The 19,878-nt window shown below is 30.7% G+C and overlaps 1 protein-coding gene across 1 annotated transcript in view; it reads right to left on the bottom strand.

Moving 5' to 3' along the window:
* Window positions 1–15,893, bottom strand: part of LOC137930292 (G-protein coupled receptor moody) — an 83,782-nt gene extending 67,889 nt beyond the window's left edge. The window contains exon 1 of the mRNA XM_068773523.1: window positions 15,779–15,893. The gene's annotated coding sequence lies outside the window, so the exon portion shown is untranslated. The remainder of the gene's footprint in view (window positions 1–15,778) is intronic.
* Window positions 15,894–19,878: the final 3,985 nt, after the last annotated feature.

Raw genomic sequence — 19,878 nt, 5'->3', positions numbered from 1 at the left:
ATGTAATTTCATCACATTTATACTATGTATTATCTTTAGAACAACAATTGCAGTAAAAGAGTTCACCGCTGATTTTTCTTGACGTTAAATAAATTGTTTTTCACTTTTAATTTTTATTTTCAGGCAGACCACCTATTTAAGGTGATTTTTTTACATAGATACAATTCACGTTGTTCCTTAGTAAACGATACGTAAAGTTGAAAGGTACTAAAATCTGCAGTTACTATAAAAAGAGTGATGTAAAGTTAACGCTAGAAACGAAAATAAGCTTGTTATACCTTTCTCTATGTTTTATAAAATTTAGTGTAAGGTATTAAAATACACTTCTAAGTTATGATTCTGAATTGTCGTGTAATACATTTTTTTTTAAATAAAAACGTTAAAAGTGTCACTATCTAGTGAGGAGGATTTAGTCGACAGTAAGGCTTGGAAATTAATTGCTCTAAAATAGTGAGGACATTGTGAAAGAGACCACAATACAGATCAGGGTGCGTTGGAATATTCGTTGCTTTAAGTAATTAATGTAGGATGCTATTGTACACGACGTACATAAGGTGTTTGTACATGATTCTAAGAGGATAATAATATGTGTAATTGTATATGTATATAAATAAATAAAACTCAGCTTAGATACAGCCGTTCTTAAATGGTGGAATTTTTGTAAAGATTTCAGCCTCTAAAGCAGAATAAGCTAAATCCAGCGCGCAATTGAACAAAATCCGTAGTTAAGTTATAAGTTATTTAACAAAGTTGTTGAAGCAACTGTAATAATCAGAAATTTCAAAGGCGAAATTGAGATGAATCGAAGAATTAGTGGTATTCTTCATTCCAACCGACTTTCCTTTTCAATTTAAGCGCCGAGATTCCGGTCCACCTTGCATTCTTTCTAACGATCAATTAATGTCAAAGACAGTCACGGGTAGTGTGGAATAAATCTTGAATAACCGTCTATTTCGCATATGTTATGTACATTGCGTGTTCATTCAGGAATTATCGATGTCATTTGTTTTTTCTCTGGAATATTGAACTAGATATCGTGCTACTTTCATCATGGCCATGATCATTTTACAAATTGACAACCACTCCTGGGCATAGGACTCCTATACAGTTTTTTAATACTATTGGAAGCGGTCTGTATCCAGTGTTTTCCGACGATCTTAACAAGTTAGTTTTCCTCCTTGTGGGTGGACGAGCGTCTTTCGCTGCGCAGGCTATTCGGTGGTTTCCGCTTCAGAATCTTAAGGCTCCAGTGGTCTCTTTTATGCACAATATAGCCTGTCCACTTCCATTTCAACTTGATATTTTACTGATTTATGATTAGTACTTTCGTTTGTCTATGGATCTCTGATTTAAATACTATAAAGCAATAAGTAATAATTACAACTTTTTAGATTGTAGTGAATATGTGGTATTTTCTTTACAGGTTACACCGATAATAATATCTACAACAGCATAAACCTATGGCGCAAGTCAGCTAATTTAAAGTAAATATTAATTAACGCAATTGGGCGTTTGCAATTGGAATTAATTATATATATTTCTAAATTCTAATTATTTAAATTAATGCGGAGTCGTATCGCAGTTTGCTCGGCTGAATAATCCATGAAAAAAAATACCGTTAGCCCGATCTATCCTCCAAATGATCATCTAACAATTTAATTACAAGATAAGATTAGAGTGTCTAATTATAAGACGTTACGTACTGTGATAAATTTAATGAATTTATGCTACAGTTTCTAAATAAATTGCTAGGTTCTTCATATGGAATGTCAATAACGAAAATCGAGTACACGGTACGAGTAAGATAAATTTATAATTTTAACACATTTTGATAGCAAGTCATACAGTCTCTGAAACAACGGAATTCAGCTATCAACAGGAAGCTTTAATCATTCCAATTAAAAACCTCGGATTATTTATTTACAAGCCCATTTATTAACGATAATCGATAACGGTTAAACGAATCGACAGTTGCATGCATGGTTTTGTCAGCATTGCCATATTTTACTTTTGAGTGATTTTCTTATCTATATATTTTTTAAACACTAATTTTGTATGTATATTATACGAGATAGTATTATATTATAAAATCACAATCATCATCATTTTAGCCGAAGTACACCCACTGCTGGACATAGGCCATTCTCATAAATATCGCGTCTTTCGATGAACTTAACAAGACCGTCAATCTATCTCGACAATGGACGGCTATGCTGGATTTGCCGGTTCAATGATCTCCTCTTCAGAACTAGCATAATAATTTCCTAAATATTAATTAATGTTTTATACTATTACTTCTGTGTTATAAAAAATAATTCTGTGTTATAATATAAGATTTCAATTAATACGATTATAGATGTATTAATTAATTACGAATGCTTCATTCAGTAGATTCAGTTCAATAGATTCATTAAACAGATAAAAGTAAAATTAATTATGCCAACATTTATGTATGTGTATGTTATAAAGTTTATTGCATAATTTTATAATTTTATTTTGAATATAAAGCTGTTATTATATTAAAGTTATTATAACACAAAGATTTACAAATAAGAGAAATAATGCAACTAATACATTTACTCAATAACTAATAGGAATGAATTTAGTAGTAAACAGGCAGTAGAATTCTTAGAAATCATGTCTAAGTCAAATATTGGTTTGTTCTCGTTTATAGTGAAATTAATATTTCATTTAGACGTAATATCTTGTTTCAGAGATACTGGGTATTATGTATTCCTAGTTATATTTTATTTTTTTAATAATTATGACTTTTTCATGTTACGGGTTCAAGATTGAATTTATAATCTGGTGGTAGTGATACATGAATTTTTACTAAGAGTGTATATGATTTACCAATAAATATAATTATAGAAAATTTACTATACTAATTTGATTTTGGTTTATCAATATATTTTACATTTTTACTACACTGAGCACAACGGCGAATTTAGCGCCGAATACATTCATTCTTATTGAAAAGTACGTAGATAAATTAAGGAGAGTAGACAAAAAATAAGACAAAAAAGGAAAAATTACTTATGAAATAAATGTATGTAATATAAATAATTACATGGATATGTTATACGGAGCATCATGATCATCAATTTAGTCACATGGTGTCCACTGTTGGACATAGACCTCCCACGTAGGTTATTTATGAATAAATAAATAATTGAAATACAATAAGTTTTATAATTTACAACAATTGTGGCGATGATTCCGTCAGTTTAGCCGGCAACAGAATCTTCACCTTTAATGCACTACGATCCTTGGTCATTCTTATATTAATGGACGCGTTCATAAGAATATTTTTCTTAATATTTATGAGGACGATGTACGAACGAGAATTTAGATTTCACACTGTGTCTGTGTTAATACAAAAGTAATTGTGCACGTAAATCATTTAAGAAATAACTAAGTTGAAAGCTAATTTGGTTGTGCCAAATTTAATTATTATCGTTAATTAGCGGATGAATTTAATTGTACTACAAATCAAGTCACAAATTCTTATGAAACATTGTTCCGAATTTGTATGAAATTTTATAACACAACACGAAAGAATTCTTAGAAATGAGATTCAATTAGATATTAATCAGTGTTTTTAGCGTTGAATTCTTAATGGAGGCCAAGGGTAAAAGATTTATTTTATGAATGCGGTCTTTATGACGCTATTATATTAACATACAAGACGTATATATCTATCAAATTAATATATAGACATAAGAAAATGAGAACATAGTAACTGATAAAGATGTTATAGTTCACCAGAGCTTAAAAATTTCTCTGATAGCTATAAAATCACATGTTAGACTTACTAGCATTTAACTGAAGTATTTAAAAACAAGAACAATCTTAGTTGTTTGGTGTTAACTATAGCATTATGTAATCATGAAGACAAAGTTACTTTTAAATTTTTTTTAATCGTTATTAATTCATCGTAGCTATGGAACATTTAACGAAACAATATCATGATTTTTATAGTTTTACTAGCTGATCCCGCAAACGTTGTTTTGCAAACAAAAACTAAAGTTTTTAAATAACACATTAATTTTAATTAACACATTTTAATTACACAACGGGTTGATCGTAGAAGGATAAAAATTTAAGGTTGTGTGTATTTTTGTATGTTGTATCATAAAAAAATAAAAACAAAAAATTTTGTCTAAAATTTAAAAAAAAATTTAGGGGTGGACCACCCTTATCGCTAAGGGGTATGGAAAATAGATAGTAGCCGATTCTCAGACCTACTGAATACGCATATGAAATTTGGTAAAAATCGGTCAAGCCGTTTCGGAGGAGTTCAAGTTCGAACACCGTGACACGAGAATTTTATATATTAGATTAAAACTATCTGGCGGAGGGTATCACTTACTACGTTATCGTTTTCATCATCATCTCTGCCGTTAAATATACACTGCTGGATATAGGCCTCTCCTCTAAATTTCTCCGAAGTATATCCGAAAATAGATCAGGTTGGAAGTGGTCTGGATTCAGGGTCTTCCAACGACCTTAACGAGGTCGTCTGTCACTTTGCACGTGAACGTCTTTCACTGCGCTTGCTGATTCGTGGTCTTCACTGGAACCTAAAGGGTTCAGCAGCTATGGGCGTTATAAAGTCTACCTGTTGCCTCTTCAACTTCCCATTGTGCTGGATTATGTCGGTAAACTTCATTCCCCTATGAATCTCTTCATTATTCATTCGATATCCTGTAGAAACCTTGAGTACAGCCCTTTTAACGGCTCGTTGAACGATTGGAGTTTTCGAATAAGATCCGAAGAAAGATCACGTTTCGGTGAGGTATGTCATCATTGATAGCAAAAATTAGTAGTAGATCCTAATTTGAGGCACATAAGACGAGAAAACTAAATAAAAGCCACATTGTTAAGTTATGAAACTACTGAAACAAATTTACAAGTTTAGCGCCATTCTACATTTTAACGAATTTCTATGAGCTTTTGTAATAAAATTTCGTAAATTAGATTTAACTTAATAATGGAGACAAGGAAAAAGAACGAAATTAAATTGAGACATCTTTTCAGTAAAATAAAACTTGGCATTTATAGCCGATTCTATAATCATAATATTTAAACACAAAAATTACAGAGATTTTTTTAAACCCTAGTAAAAGTTGGAGTCGTAAAAAAATTCACGATTATTAATGGTACGTGTACAATTATGTTTTATGTTTTTATCTCAACAATTTTTTATGACGAATATGAAATGCAGCTTGAATTCAAAATTTTTGTTTAACTGTTTATCGTAATATATACAATATGTAATTTTTGGGTAGATACAAATCACTGTATATTGGGTTTATAGTGATAGATGTTAGAGCTTCAATATGGAGAATGTATAGCTCATTCGTCAGCAAAAAGTTTTGAAGCTTGTAGACCTATTCAGAATCATTATTTATAAAGTGATCAATCTGAACTTTTCACCATTAATTAATTATTTCTATTGCAATGCGACATGCTATTAATTTTGGCTGTAAAAAGTCTACAGGGACAGGTAGTAAAACATCAATTGATTTTAACATGTAGTAATTCGAATTTTGAAAATGCATTTTACTCATTTTTCTTCTTTTCGTTCCTGCATTCTTGTCAGAGTAGTCGTGGTCATGCTCTGGTCGGTTTTGGTGCCCTCACTGCTTTTGCTACGCGCATTCTTGAACAGGAGAGGATGTCCAGCCATAAACTTTGACAGACGCTGCATGCAGACCAATTCAACAGGTCTTTATGTAAATCTAGGGGAGAGGTCTGTACCCCTCCTGATGATGATGTACTATATTGTTTCTTCATATTTCTTAGATAGAATTGAAAAACATTCCATCAATATTCTGCCAGATTTAAATTTAAAACGGTGTGCATAAAAAAGTAAAACGCCTTGTTGCAAATTATTACTCATGAGTATTAAAACGTTTTATTAAATTTTATTAACGGGTTCGTAGTATATTAAACTGTATTTACATTCAGTTTAGATATAAAACACTGTATGATATCTAAGTTTCTGGCCTTGCAAAATGCATAGGAAATCCACAATCATAGCCACCAGCAATTCACAACTTGACAACAAGAAGTTTAATATAAAAATAAAAATGATAAATGTGAAACTCTGCTACTATTTACTCGATCAAGATTCAGTACGTGCCTATCTAACAAACAACGTGTAGGTTACTTGTAGAAGTTCAACGCGTATAAACCACTGTATGTACATCAATATTGTATGTATATAAACAAAGACTTTCGTAACTGAAATGGCTTTTAAATTCGACCTAGCTCGATCACGTTCACACGTAATTTCACTTTAGGACTTTCGACCGCTGCCATTTAAGTATCAATTCAGATGGGTTTTAACGTTGAAATAGAAACCTTAATTAAACACCAGTTTTTATATTGGTATAACTGAATAAATATTCTATTTTTGAAATGAGTACGTTTTACAAAAAAACAATAATAAGTCCGTTATCTATATAACAGAATTTGAAACGAATACTTATTTGTATTAATAGAAGGATCTTTTTCACATAACAATGTTTTTTATAGAATTTTAATTAAATTGTTCGACACGTAAACGTGTCGACTCAATCAAAAACTAATAAAGAATTAATGAGTTAATGTGACGGATTTGAAGTACAATAGTTTAAATTGTTTTCTAAAAGTAATTTAAATAAGTGGCACCTTCATTATAATACTAGTATTCTGAAGAAAACTGGGACACAAACAAAGTGGTTTTAATCTACAGTTTTGTTAGTCAATAAACAAAACTTGATGAATTATTTATTGGCGACATAATAAGTTGATGTGTAATAAACATAGCTTACGCCAAAGATAATTCGCTAAATGCATGTAGCATAGGAAAGGTGATTGTGACGATCTTTGGGGAAGACCTATTCCTTGCAGTAGGCGTCTATCAGCCGATACAATGGTGATGATGAACGAACCTTTTCAAGTGCGTTCAATTTGGTGTTAAATGTTATATATTTGTTAACTTTCTAAACAAATAAGATCGTTGCATTATTAAATAGTAAAATATTTAACAATGATCATAATTAAAACAAATCAATTAAATCTACTTGATTTAAAAATAAATCTTTATCCAAATTCTTCTAGACATAGTTTTTATTATGACGTTTTATTTAATATTACATATCGAATATTCTTTCAGAGAGAGAGAGAGCTCGGAATTGTTTTGTAATAAACATCTCCACGATATATTATTGATATTTGTGTTATTGGTGGAGTATTTGAAAGAAATCTCCATGGAGTTATTCTTTCTTACTTTTTATTATTTATTGAAAACATAAAATTGAATTGAAATGAAAGTGTAAGAGTTACAAACATGTTTCATGTAAATAGTTACAGAAGTGGACAGATAACCTTTTCAAGGTCGTTGGAAAATGTTGAACGGATGCCTTTTCCATCCGGTCTTATTATAAATCTTTGTGAGAGGGGCCATGTTGAGCATTAGACCTCCTGCAATTAAAATGATGATGGTGATTATGAAACAGTTGCAGCCTCTATAACCTTTTTAATTTCTCTGTTCGTTTATTTTTAAAACTATCTTATTTATTTTATAATTAAATTATATTGTGTGTATTTAATATTTGCACGTATTTTAATGTAAATGAAATAATTATTTAAGATAAAAGAACCTAGTGTAATATAATACACGACGTGAACAGATGCCAACACAACGGTTTCCGTCGGTTTATGAGATTTTTTTTCGCAAGACAAATATATTTTATCCGTGTACAGAATTGTTTTTACTACAGTGAACATCTGTCTTACATAGATCTATAAGGCAATGTTATAGGCATTAAATAATTACTTATTTAATCTATATATAAAGTAATCCAATCTAACTAAATAGTTATTATTAATTTATTTTTATTTTTTAGTTTAGGGGGACCGTTTTTACGTGAATTTTCATTATATTTTATAACAACAGAAATATTGCTCATTATTGAGGCAAGTAGGGCCGAGAATAATTTGGAATAACGTAAGAAAAAATTTATACACGAAAAGTGGTACTGTCCGATGCGTCGTCGTAGATGGTAAAACAGTACTAACAACGTTATGTATTAATAGGGAATGAGAATGCTAAATATATTGCTATTGCTAAATACTTATTATATAGTATTTATCTATAAGTATACATAAAAAACAACCATCTAAATTATAAATAAATTTTGTTTCACATTACGACTACGAGTATTTTTTTCATTTACTGATAATGTCAATGACCTGTACAGTCCAAAGGCACTATTTTATGCTCCGGCCTCTGTTAGCATGAAATCAAAAGTTATAACAAAGTTTGCTCTTTCAATTTTTATTTAGCGCCAGTCGTTGCCTTTGGCGGGATTCAAATTTAACAAAATGGTTGAGAGCATAAATTTAAAGTTTAAAAGTAATATGTCATGGGAATACGGATTGGGATCGCACTCGTACAGCACACACGAGTTAACGAATGCAAATTTTGTGAAAAGACGCTGATTTAGTTTATAGTTTACGTTTGTTACAGATTATTGTACTTGAGGGTGACTTGAGATAAAATTATGTTTTTTTTTCTACACCGTCCTGAGTTATTTTATTGCAAACTCATAATTTAATAATATTTCATTTACTTTCAAATTACTTAAATTTTTAATTGCGTTTAAATAAACTTTATGAAGTTAGAAAAAGTGTGCTTACTTTAAGCTAAAGATGTCGTTTAAGTGTCTTGTCCTAATTGTCCTAAACCAGTTCAGCTGCTTAGCTGTTGTCTCCGGTAGTTTACTTAGATCTAAGCAGATCTAAATTAATTACGGGAGACTAAAACGAGAGAATGTAATCATTCATTACATCTTCTTTATATAAAGCATCACTAGCCAAAGCATTATTAGTTGGAGAATCCATAATCCATAAGAAGTTGGCTTAGGTAATTTAACTTGAATTCACACTTTAAAGAAATTGCATAGCGTAATTTGTTAGCTAGCTTTCAACTTCAGTTAAAATACCTGTTTGTACGTCCCTGAACAATATACGGAAACAATTGATAATGTATTATATGTTAGATCGATATTTAGCTATTGTTATTGTAGCGTTGTATTGACTAATCAGTAATATTGATTTAATTACACCTAATTAATACCTTTCATTCAAACGTCAAATCATATACAATATAACGTTATACTTAATAGTAATTTAGAAACAAGTTTGAACTTTAAACTACACAATGAAGTAACAGATTAAATTTGGAAATACAATACAGTTCCAATATATGCGGTAAAATTTTGTAATATATAAAACATGGACATATGTGGTGATTTGAATTTGCTAAGTTGCGTAATTAATTAAACCTACAGTGGAATCCGAATGTCCAACAAGCAAACAACAACAACAACAAAAGGATGCGTATTAGCATTTGGTAACTATAGTTAACAAGTCACAAGTTAACTAATGATTCAACTTTAATCTAAATTATCTAACTAACCCTTATCTACAGAGAGATTGGTTATAGATATAAGAGATGTAAAGTGGTTTAATCTCATTAGATAACAAAAAGATTTAAAACACCTACATCTACAGACAAACTGTACAAAGAGGTTGACGTTCTTAGCGTAAGAAAGCTTTACATTTTAAAAAGCACGCTGTTGACGCACCGCAAAATATTATCTGCCCCTGATGAGTACAAATATCTACGAGATAAAAGAGTCTACAGAGTGAATATGCCAGTGGTGAATACTGCCTTCGCGCAACGCCACGGTCTCTTTGCCAAGGCGTTTACATATAACAGAGTGGCGATGCACTGTAACATTAAAAACAAGAAAATCTACGAGGTAAAAAACATCGTGTCAAACTGGCTTGCCTCGTTGTCCTATGGCGAACTCGAGAATAACCTGGATTTAAATCGGCTAAACTAAAAAAAAAAAGTGATAACTCATCTGTACATAATCCTCACGACACAGGCTTAGCCTAGTGTGAGGGTTATAGGAAATAGAAATTTTAGAAATAAGTAAACTTTGTTAATCTATATCGCCAAATCTAAACTGTAAATAATTTTTGTCAATAAATCTTTGTCAGCTTGTCAGCTTTGTCAGCTTGTCACCTATTTAGCACCTATTTACAAACATTCTCTCCAAAGTGAAAAATGTTACATATTTTTCTCTATGATTGCAACTAGCTAAAAACTTTTGGTAGTTCTGTCTGCAGAGACAAATATATTACATAACAATACGAATTTTAAATACGGTTTTTATGAATTACGTTATTGATTATTTTTAAAACCACTGGTTTTTGGATGCCAAACATTAATTGCCCGCAGAAATATACATTCACTACTTTAAAGCCTTTACATCTTTAATCAATCATCCCATGTAAGAAATTTATGTTTAAATATATCTAAATAAGGCACAGTGCCGCACAGGTTTTTGTCTTTTAAAACATTGAATATCGACATTATAAAGATGTACTGTTCTATAAATATTTTCAAGCTCAAAAATGCTGTATGCTATTATTCACAGTAAGAAATAATTGTGTTATCATCACGTTGTTTATTATTTTAGAAATCATTGATTTTATGTAGAGTAGAAGATACATTAATAGACGGTAAATGAGCTATCTATTCATTCACACCTCAAGCTTTTACAACTAGAACTTTGTATAAGACTAGTCAATTTAAAATTATTTTACATTTTTTTGGGTATATTAACCGTTATAAAATCTATTAATAGACTTAGTTGTATCATCGTCGTTGTTTAAGCCCCCAGATATAGGTATAGGCAACCCAAAAAATATATGGGGGTAATACCACAAACGCCACGCTTTGCAAGGAAGTTGGCGATCCCAGTGTGGTATTACAATAACAGAGGACGCTGCTGCCCATTCTCTGGAAACTTGTTTATGAGCATGGCATGAGTCCTGTACAATTAATGCACAAATTGTGTGTCATATAAGATTGTATCACGGGAATTGAACCTGCGACCTGCGATCATAAGTCTCAGTGTTCTAACACTGGGCTACCAATGCTCTTAGTTGTGTAATACATAAAAATTAGTAAGTCAGTTAAACAGTTATGCGTATTAAGAGGAAACTAATAAAAAAATCATGATAAAACTTCTTCTCAATATAAGCGCCATGGAAAATTTATTATGAAAAGATAACAAATCAAAAACATCTGTGTTAGCTATAATTAAATCATACCGTATGTATTGTCGGCCTGTATCCGAGACTATTAATATTGATCACAAGGAGAGCGAAGCGGGCCGATTGTATCCGTGATATAGACAGATGCCCTAACATTCTTTGATGTGTCAAGAAATAATTTGTTGACATTTCGATGAAATTAGAATTTCTTACTTAAAGTACTTACGTAACTTTAGCATTGCTTGTCACTTTGTATAAAACATTTATTTTGAATTCTACAATATAATTAAGTTGTACCTTTTTCTCGGTTAGAATCAATTATTAACTATTGAAATTTATTAACTATGTCCATGATTAAATAATATACTTTAATTTCTTTTTTATAGTTACCGCATTATATCTTATAAGTTATAATGAAAATAAATTTTTTGTCAGCAAATTATTTTATTGGTTTTACGATCATATATTCGATAATATGCGACAGCGTAATTTGTAATACTACATTTCAAAAAACTGTACATTACATACATCGATACTTTTAATAATTTTATACGTATAACCAATCAGCCTGTATAAGAAAGCATTGACCTGTAATCATCCCTTATCTTAGTTTCAATTCTACAATCCTTATTAAAATCTTAAATTCAAAAGAAGAGATAACAGTTACTGCATAAAACATACAGTAACGATAACTGTCAACGAACACATAAAAAAGTAATTTTTTAAGTCAAATTTGATATTAGTTTTTCACTTTAACGCCTATCGTCTAGATATTTTAGTTTCGATTTTCTACAAAATAAAATCTATAATAAAGCTCTACTGATAACATTAATGGTTAGTCGCAAAACGACCGTTATCTCACCGCCCCATGAGATTAGGTATACTCAGAGGGACAACTCATAAAATCACTGTTGCAACTAACTCACTAAAGACCAATTTGCTTCTCTCTGTCCTTCGCTTTAAATTGCTATAGTTCTCAGAATATGTTTCCTTTTAAGCTTACTTTATATGACCAATAAACTAAGATTTGATTTAACAAAGTTCAGAATTAAAAAAAATACAATTTTTTAAAAGTTTTTTTTATTTTATTTAGAAAACTTAACATCAATCAAAAATACGACACAATGTATGTACACAATAATTTTGTCATACTTTTTTCCTATTTAATTTCAACCCCAGAACGTCCACTGCTAAACATTTGCGTTCCTACCAGATTGAAGCAGCCTGCACCTAGCGTCTTCCAACGACCATAAAATATAATATATAAATATATATATAATATATAAAATATATATATAAAATATATATACATATATATATATATACATATATATATATATATATATACTATATATTAACATAGTTTGAATCAACAAGGTGAGAGGTACTTGCAATAAATCGATTGTGCGTAGTGCAATAAAAATAAATACGATTGGTTACCTAAAATGTTACTCTTTTTTATGGCCCCTGCTATTGGGGACATTTTGTACTATCCCCGTTTTGGGATCATAGAGCCCGCTTAAGCATTAACTTTCTCACTCCTTCTTAATACCTCTAACTTACTTTTCTTTCATCTGTCACGTTATTTTCCATTCCTACCCATTCCTTTACCTTTCAAACCTTGCCTCTTATCCTTCACCGTTCCTCTTCGATTGCTACTTTACAATTTCAATTCATTTATCCGCTTATTTTATTTCATATTTTGTTATATTTAAATTTTTAGGCTTATTTTTAACTAATGCCTACATCACAATATTATCATTAAATTTCTTAATCACATCTTATTACTTTTTTTTGTTTCGATTTCAACGTACCAACAAGTTCTAAGTTATTTTGGCGATATCATCTGTAGACAACCACATAAACTGGACAAATTATTAGTTGTAAGTAAAGTAGATGATAAAGACCACGTGGGCAAGTCAAATCAACATCTCGGTCTCAATTACTACTGCCTTGAGAAAACAGACGATACGATAGAAAAAGTGCTTGTCATCGATTCCATCAAGGCATTTCAAATCGTACAAGACTTTTAACAATAAAGACTAACTAAAACGTAAATAAATTCGTCTATATGTAGATTATTGCGAATTACATAGTCATTGTAACACCTCTATTTTCAAACTTACTTTGCGTATGAAAAGCTCAATATTTGTGGCTACGTAGTGGTATTAAGGGTTGAGTTATTTTTTATTATTTTACACAAGGCTTTTAAAAGTTTCTGTGTTACATAGGCGTTGCTAAGTATATTGTTTGTGGGTTAAAGCATTTCAGGTTTCAGTATTTATTTAAGACAGAGTGCCGCAGTTTTATGTCTAGCCGTAGGCTTCGGAACATCGGAAACTGTGTCAAAGTCGTCGTTTTATTGTCAAATGGCTTATGTACAAACATACTCTAAGGTGAATTAAATTTAGTTTATGACAGAAAGTAATGGAGAACATTCTTCATATAATAATTTATATGTATATAGCAAATAGAACAATTTTATTGTGCAACTTAATTTTTTTTGATGAATAGACATAGGAAATCTTATACGGATCTATAATTATAGAACTTTTATAAATATTTACGTTAGAACATCGATCACGAGTGGAGCAAATTTTAATGATCGACATTTTGGAGAAGAGATTATTACTATTTAAATACTGTAAATTAGCTTGGTTCGTTTACCCGCTCATGTCTCTACACAAGTTTTGTCATTGTTTCAGCACATAAGCACCCACTGTAATACAGGCCTCCCCCAAAAATATCTATGGGGACATATAACATAATCGTCACGCTCGCCAAGCGGGTTCACGATTCCGGTGTGATATTATAGCATATAAGTGAACTTTTTTGTGAGCAGTAGCAATCATATATAATTAATGCACAAAAGGGAAACGATATAAGATTGTTTTTTGAGAATCAAACCCCCCACCTACGATCGCCAGTCTCAGTTCTCTTCCACTGCTCTCTATAGAAGATTACGCGAATATTTTATGTTCTATTATAAAAATGTACTCCAGTAAAAGGAGAATATTACTTTATTCTATATTAATTCATAAATCAACGTCAAACATATCGGTAGGTTAGTAAGTACAGCTGATTCCAATAAATAATTTTTAAAAATCTCTATCACATATGTTAAAAACATTACAATTCAAAATAGTTTTAAACACTATGTGATGTTATTTCTATAACTATGACTATAAAGCTTTAATTTTGTAATAAATTTTCACTTTTTCTAATACTTTTGTTAATAGCAGACATTAATTTTGTAATGGCTTAATTTTGAAACAAAATAAGCGCCTCCTGTCAAAGCAGGTACTTGGAATTATGGCTATATTCAACTAATTTTAATTTTTTTAAGCGGTGTATAGTATTATTAATACTATCGGAAATATTTTAACAAATGAGCTTTTTATTGTGATAACTTTCAATAAGTTTATACACTAATTCTGATTTCAAAAAATTCGTGACGTCAGTGATAATAACATTAAAAATAAAAAGAAATAATATTTGTCAAAGTTCTCTAATTAAATCGAACTTGGTATTCATTAAATATTGATATACAAACAGTACCACTGGATAAACTAACCTATTTTTATTTCGTACGCTTCCATCGTGTCATTCCTGGGTTCAACGCTATTAATTGGTATATAATACTCCCTGTCCAAAAATCAAAGCTTTCAGAAATAATACACAAAAATGATAATACGAGTATGATAAGAAAAAGCCTTTTTAAAAAGTCGCGCTACTACATAATTAAACTAATTATTGTTTACTATCTATCCTTCGGCTTTATATTTCCAGAAGTAATTGACTTATTGCGTTCCAATAGAAAAATTAATGAAAAATGTGTCCGAGTGAGCACTTTATACAGGGTGATTGGAAATAAGTGTAGAAGGTTTAAAGCTTTTTACGGGTAAATTAGCTGTAGTTTTAAAGCTACACTTATAACAAATCAACCTATATATATACTCAAGAAATGTTAAAATTTGTGATCTTTATATTTAATCGACACACGAAACTTTGGTTCTCTAGATCTTTTCGTATAAATTAATATTTTAGTTTTTTCCACAAACTGTATTATTCTCATAATTTTACTTAAGTGAAGGCAGGCAAGTAAGTAAGTTTTTTGCAATAACTTTTTTAGCATGTCCTAATATAATTAAAAATTTCTTAATTGCCTTTAAATTTATGATAAGATCTCATTAACGTTGCTTTCAAAAACTTAGTTTTCGTTTTTGTTTGTGTCGTATGATAAATTACTGCACGTTTACGCAATATTTATAAAAACGTCTTAGCAATTAAAAGTGTTGCATATAATATTCAAATAATTAAAAATAAATGTCTAAGAAATTTTACAAAATAATGTTGCTAATAATAGTTGAGATATTTTTTTCTAGAACGATATCTTTTTGAAAATGTAAAAATATGATACAAATATTTTATTTCCTGTATTAAGAAAGTTAAAATACTTAAAAGTTAATTTTAAAACATTCTTGTAATAACAAAGAATTGCAATTTTATTTATTTGTATGTTTGAAGATGATTAGATTTATAAATGAACGTCCCGTTCGTACTGTTTTTTTTGGGTACATAAAAATGAAGTCCATTAAAAAGTAATATAAAGATGAATGGATTAATACAATGAGCTGAAGAAACAACAAGTTACCATGTCGCTGAACATGACGAAGTTGGAAGTTATTTTGATGCGTATGTTCGTTATTCGTGTGCAGGAGCTTCCGCCTGTTGTCGGTTCGCAGGAAGCCGCCAGTCAAAACATAAAATAAACTCACACGTTTCGATTCGAACTAATTGTTTTTTAAACACTGCAGCCAATCGTCAAAAGTTTTGTATTGTTCCATTCATTATAAACTTCGGAAATGTTTATAAATCTCTCCTTTCTTAGCCACTGTTTTATAATAACAATTTAATCCTAATTTCTATAATCCAAATTTTATTTCACACATGTAACACGGGAAGTATGTTGGTAAATTGACGCAAGTATAGCTTTTTAGCTTGTGTCGAATGTAGAGTCGATGTTATTTACGTGAAGGTGTTTAAGTGAGGCAGCGAGCGCTTCGCACACGACCGAACTCAACGGCGAGCCGATGCCGACTGATCCGTCCCTTCAGCTACAGAACAGCTCTGAAAATTATGAATAGTCTCAGCCTCCGAGCGCTATATCAAACGCTCCCTTTGGCGCGGGGTCATTAAACTTCCAGGCAATCGAGGCCTTAAAGCGATTATCACCACGTAACAATTAAAGCGAAGCTTTAATTATCATTTTGTGGTGATAAATAAGTGGCGTTGTGGACAAACAGCAATCGCGGTTAATTATGAACTAGATATTAATAACATGTAGAGCCTTTTCAAAACTGTATAAGGGATGGTCACAGAAAACTAGAATACTAAATAATTTATATTATTTATAATGAAGTGCTTCAGATTAAGTTACCTAATTTTAATTATTACCTTTTTATTTCTACCTAAGTATTTATAAAATTATTTAATAATAATGTGTGCCATTGTTAAATTAATTTTAGCATTTATAATTTAAGATTGTTAAATCAAAATTCGATCAAAAGTTTTAACAAGAAAGGACTTGAAATTTGTTACTGCTTCGTTACAGAATTGCTTTGTTAGAAATTTTATATGAACTTAAGTTTAACCGACGTAAACACTGTTGCGTAATTATAATCTTAATTTTAGGATTATTTTTGACTTAAATAAAATTTGGATCCTAATAAATAGACTTGTTTCAAGATTACTTATTACGTTAATAGGATATCTTTACTTTTTAAGTTATACTGAGCTGTTACATCTATTTGCCATTTATTTATTTGGTTTTATTTTTTATCCTTTTATTTATTTTTATTCTCTCTTTATTGTAAAGGACCTCAAAGCAGAATGAAAAAATAAATCATATGAAATACGCAAAAAATGAAGTACAAAGAGCGGTCTCATCGCAAACGGCGACCTCTTTAGGACAACCATTGGATGGACTTAATAAGAAAAATCAAAGCGAGCGGCCATCAAATGATAGATAAGTTTGGAAATTTATGTACATACATATTACAAATTACTTATTATACAAAGTATATATTAGAATACATAACAGAGTACACTTATAATACCTATACATTTATAGCCCAATAAATATTTCAATAATCAGAAGTAATTTATGGTGCTTTTAATATACATCCTTATGTCTTTTTTTTAACGAGTTTTTTACGTTTCTAGGTTAGTAGATAACATTATGAAATGTGATGGTTGTGAAACGTGTAAACTTACCTCGGGAGATGTAACTTCGGTTTAGCAAGACTAAACTATTTTTTATAGACATCAAAAGTTTATTTTAAATTAAATCAAATAATCAACTTTCACAAAAATACTTCGCTACATAATACACGGTACATACTAATCGTAGTTTATTTTACTAAAAGCTTTAAGATAGATCAAGATGTATGCTTAGATAGCATGCAAGAGTTTTTAGTTGATCAAAATGTATGGAACTTGATGTGTTGACTCATTAGTAAGATTGATATTTCATTTAAAAACGTAAGTGTGTGTGTTATATATATATATATATATATAAATATATATATATATATATATATATATATATATATATATATATATATATATATATATATATATATATATATATATATCTATTTTCAACATTATAAAATGTTCAGTGCAGACCGTACGTGAGTAAACTACCGGCTAAAAAAATGATTGTTGAGACAAGGCAGCCAGAAACACACACAGTTGCGTTGAATAAATATATTCTGAATACAAATATAACGATAATCAGCAGCGTATGCAACTATGCTATTGATTAAAGGTGGTATGACTAGAAGTATGTACTAGTGGTATGATTGAAGTAACGAGATATACAGTCTCTCTTTTCAAGGTTATTGATGAAAATGTAACCTTTTTAATAACATCGAAACTAGCTACATACCAAAAACAGACAAAGAGATTTTATTGCAAGACCTAACATGTTCTCTGTGGTATTATATAACATGCTGCTACCGGTGGGCAGCACTTTTACTATTACGAAAAGGTCGGATTTAATCAAAACAGTCATGTTACTGGACTAAAAAAAATCTATTGAGTATTGAATGCAAAAAAAAAAATAACCTCTCCGAAGGGATTTTCATCGATGTATCAGATGGATATCACAGGTTTGAACACGAATCGCGCCGCTGAGTTGCGTTCAATATGATTTTCGATTTATAAAGCTGGGTCAAGGCCATAATTTATAAACATGGTTGGAAACTGAATTTTTTATCGTAGTTAAGTATTTTCACCTGATAATTTTACTATAACACTAATAAAGTATTGATTAAACTTTTTTTTATGATAATATAGTGCAGAAAGGGTGAGAATTCGAGTTTCAATGATTAAAGAAGGAACAATCCTCATTAAAAAAGTTTAAAAATAATGATTTAAACGTATGAAACTAATCATCATTAAATTAGCCTGAGAAATGGCCTGCATCGAGGTTTTCGGATAATTTTTATAAGGGATCTGTCAATCTTGTGGGTTGACCACTCCGGAACTTTAACGCCTCCGAGATCCCAGTAGCCATCTGTTCAGCGCGCTATGTGGCCTGCACATCGTCACTTCAGCTTGATAATCCGCCATTTTGACTTATAATTCAACAATTACACTTAAGATCAGAAAGTTGGTAATCAAAATATATGGCTTTAAACAATTCTCTACAATATTATTTTATAAAGAGAATTAATTAAAAACAAAACATATAAAAACTTTTACAACAATTTAATATTGTAATCTTAAAAACTTTTTTATGAAATTTAATTAATCTCATTCAACTAAATTTTAAAGTATTGTGCTCAGGTAATGTAATTTTAAATTTATTTTTAACTTTTAATGTTAGATGATTTAATCTTAAAGCTTCTTCTGTCTTTCCAGACAGAAAACGTTGTTTCAAATAGGAAATCAACTTAAAAATAAAATCAGTCCGTTACTTATCACCCGAGAGATTTTAAATAATTTTATCTGTTTATAGACCGAAAGAGACGTAAATTCTCGTTCAATGCATCCATGCAGCCTATTGTTTTGTAGTGAGAGGGGCCAGTTACGATGCAAAAGATAAGCGTAGCAAGTTTAGGAAGGCCTTTTTGGCAGACACTATATAGGTGTCCACTTTCACCGATTAGACTATTCTTCTATCTAACCTAATTTTTAATGATCCTACAAATAAACACTCCACACTGAGGTCCTTGTGGATGCTCTTGAGCCTAATCAGTGCAAAGACGGTCCATCAAAGCGATCTAAGAACTCAGCGTCGCGCCTAAGCGGAGGCTTTCCGGAGAGCCCTCGAGCTTCGCTACTTTCTAAAGAGGCTTTAGGTTAGGCGCCGTCTGGGCCTGCAAGCCCGTCAAACCTGCAAAGTTCATTAAGTTATAGGCAAAAGTATTGCATGCGGCAGTTTCCCTTTAGAAGGAGGAAGAGATGCGCCTCACTTTCTTGCGGTCTTGTTTCAAGGTAATAAGTGATGTGATTAAGCGTAACAAAACCGTGTAAGAAGAAATATGGCGAAGGATAGGAGGCGATGCGTGAATGTGATGTAAATGAATGCAGTACGAGTAATAGAAAATATGAAGGACGAAAGAAGGAAGCAAGATGGAAATTGTGAAGGATAAGAGAGAGAATGAAAATAGGAAAGAAGGCCTCTCTTTCCAATAACGGGGGCAATTAAAAAAGGTCATAAAGGCAGCAGTCACTGTCCATAAA

This window comes from Battus philenor, unplaced genomic scaffold (genome assembly GCF_028537555.1).
Source record: "Battus philenor isolate CCGP_79_NKW_IND1 unplaced genomic scaffold, ilBatPhil1.0.hap1 SCAF_11, whole genome shotgun sequence".
Lineage (NCBI taxonomy): Eukaryota > Metazoa > Arthropoda > Insecta > Lepidoptera > Papilionidae > Battus > Battus philenor.
The sequence above is the reverse complement of the archived record's forward strand: the minus strand, read 5'-3'. Positions and strand labels throughout refer to the sequence as shown.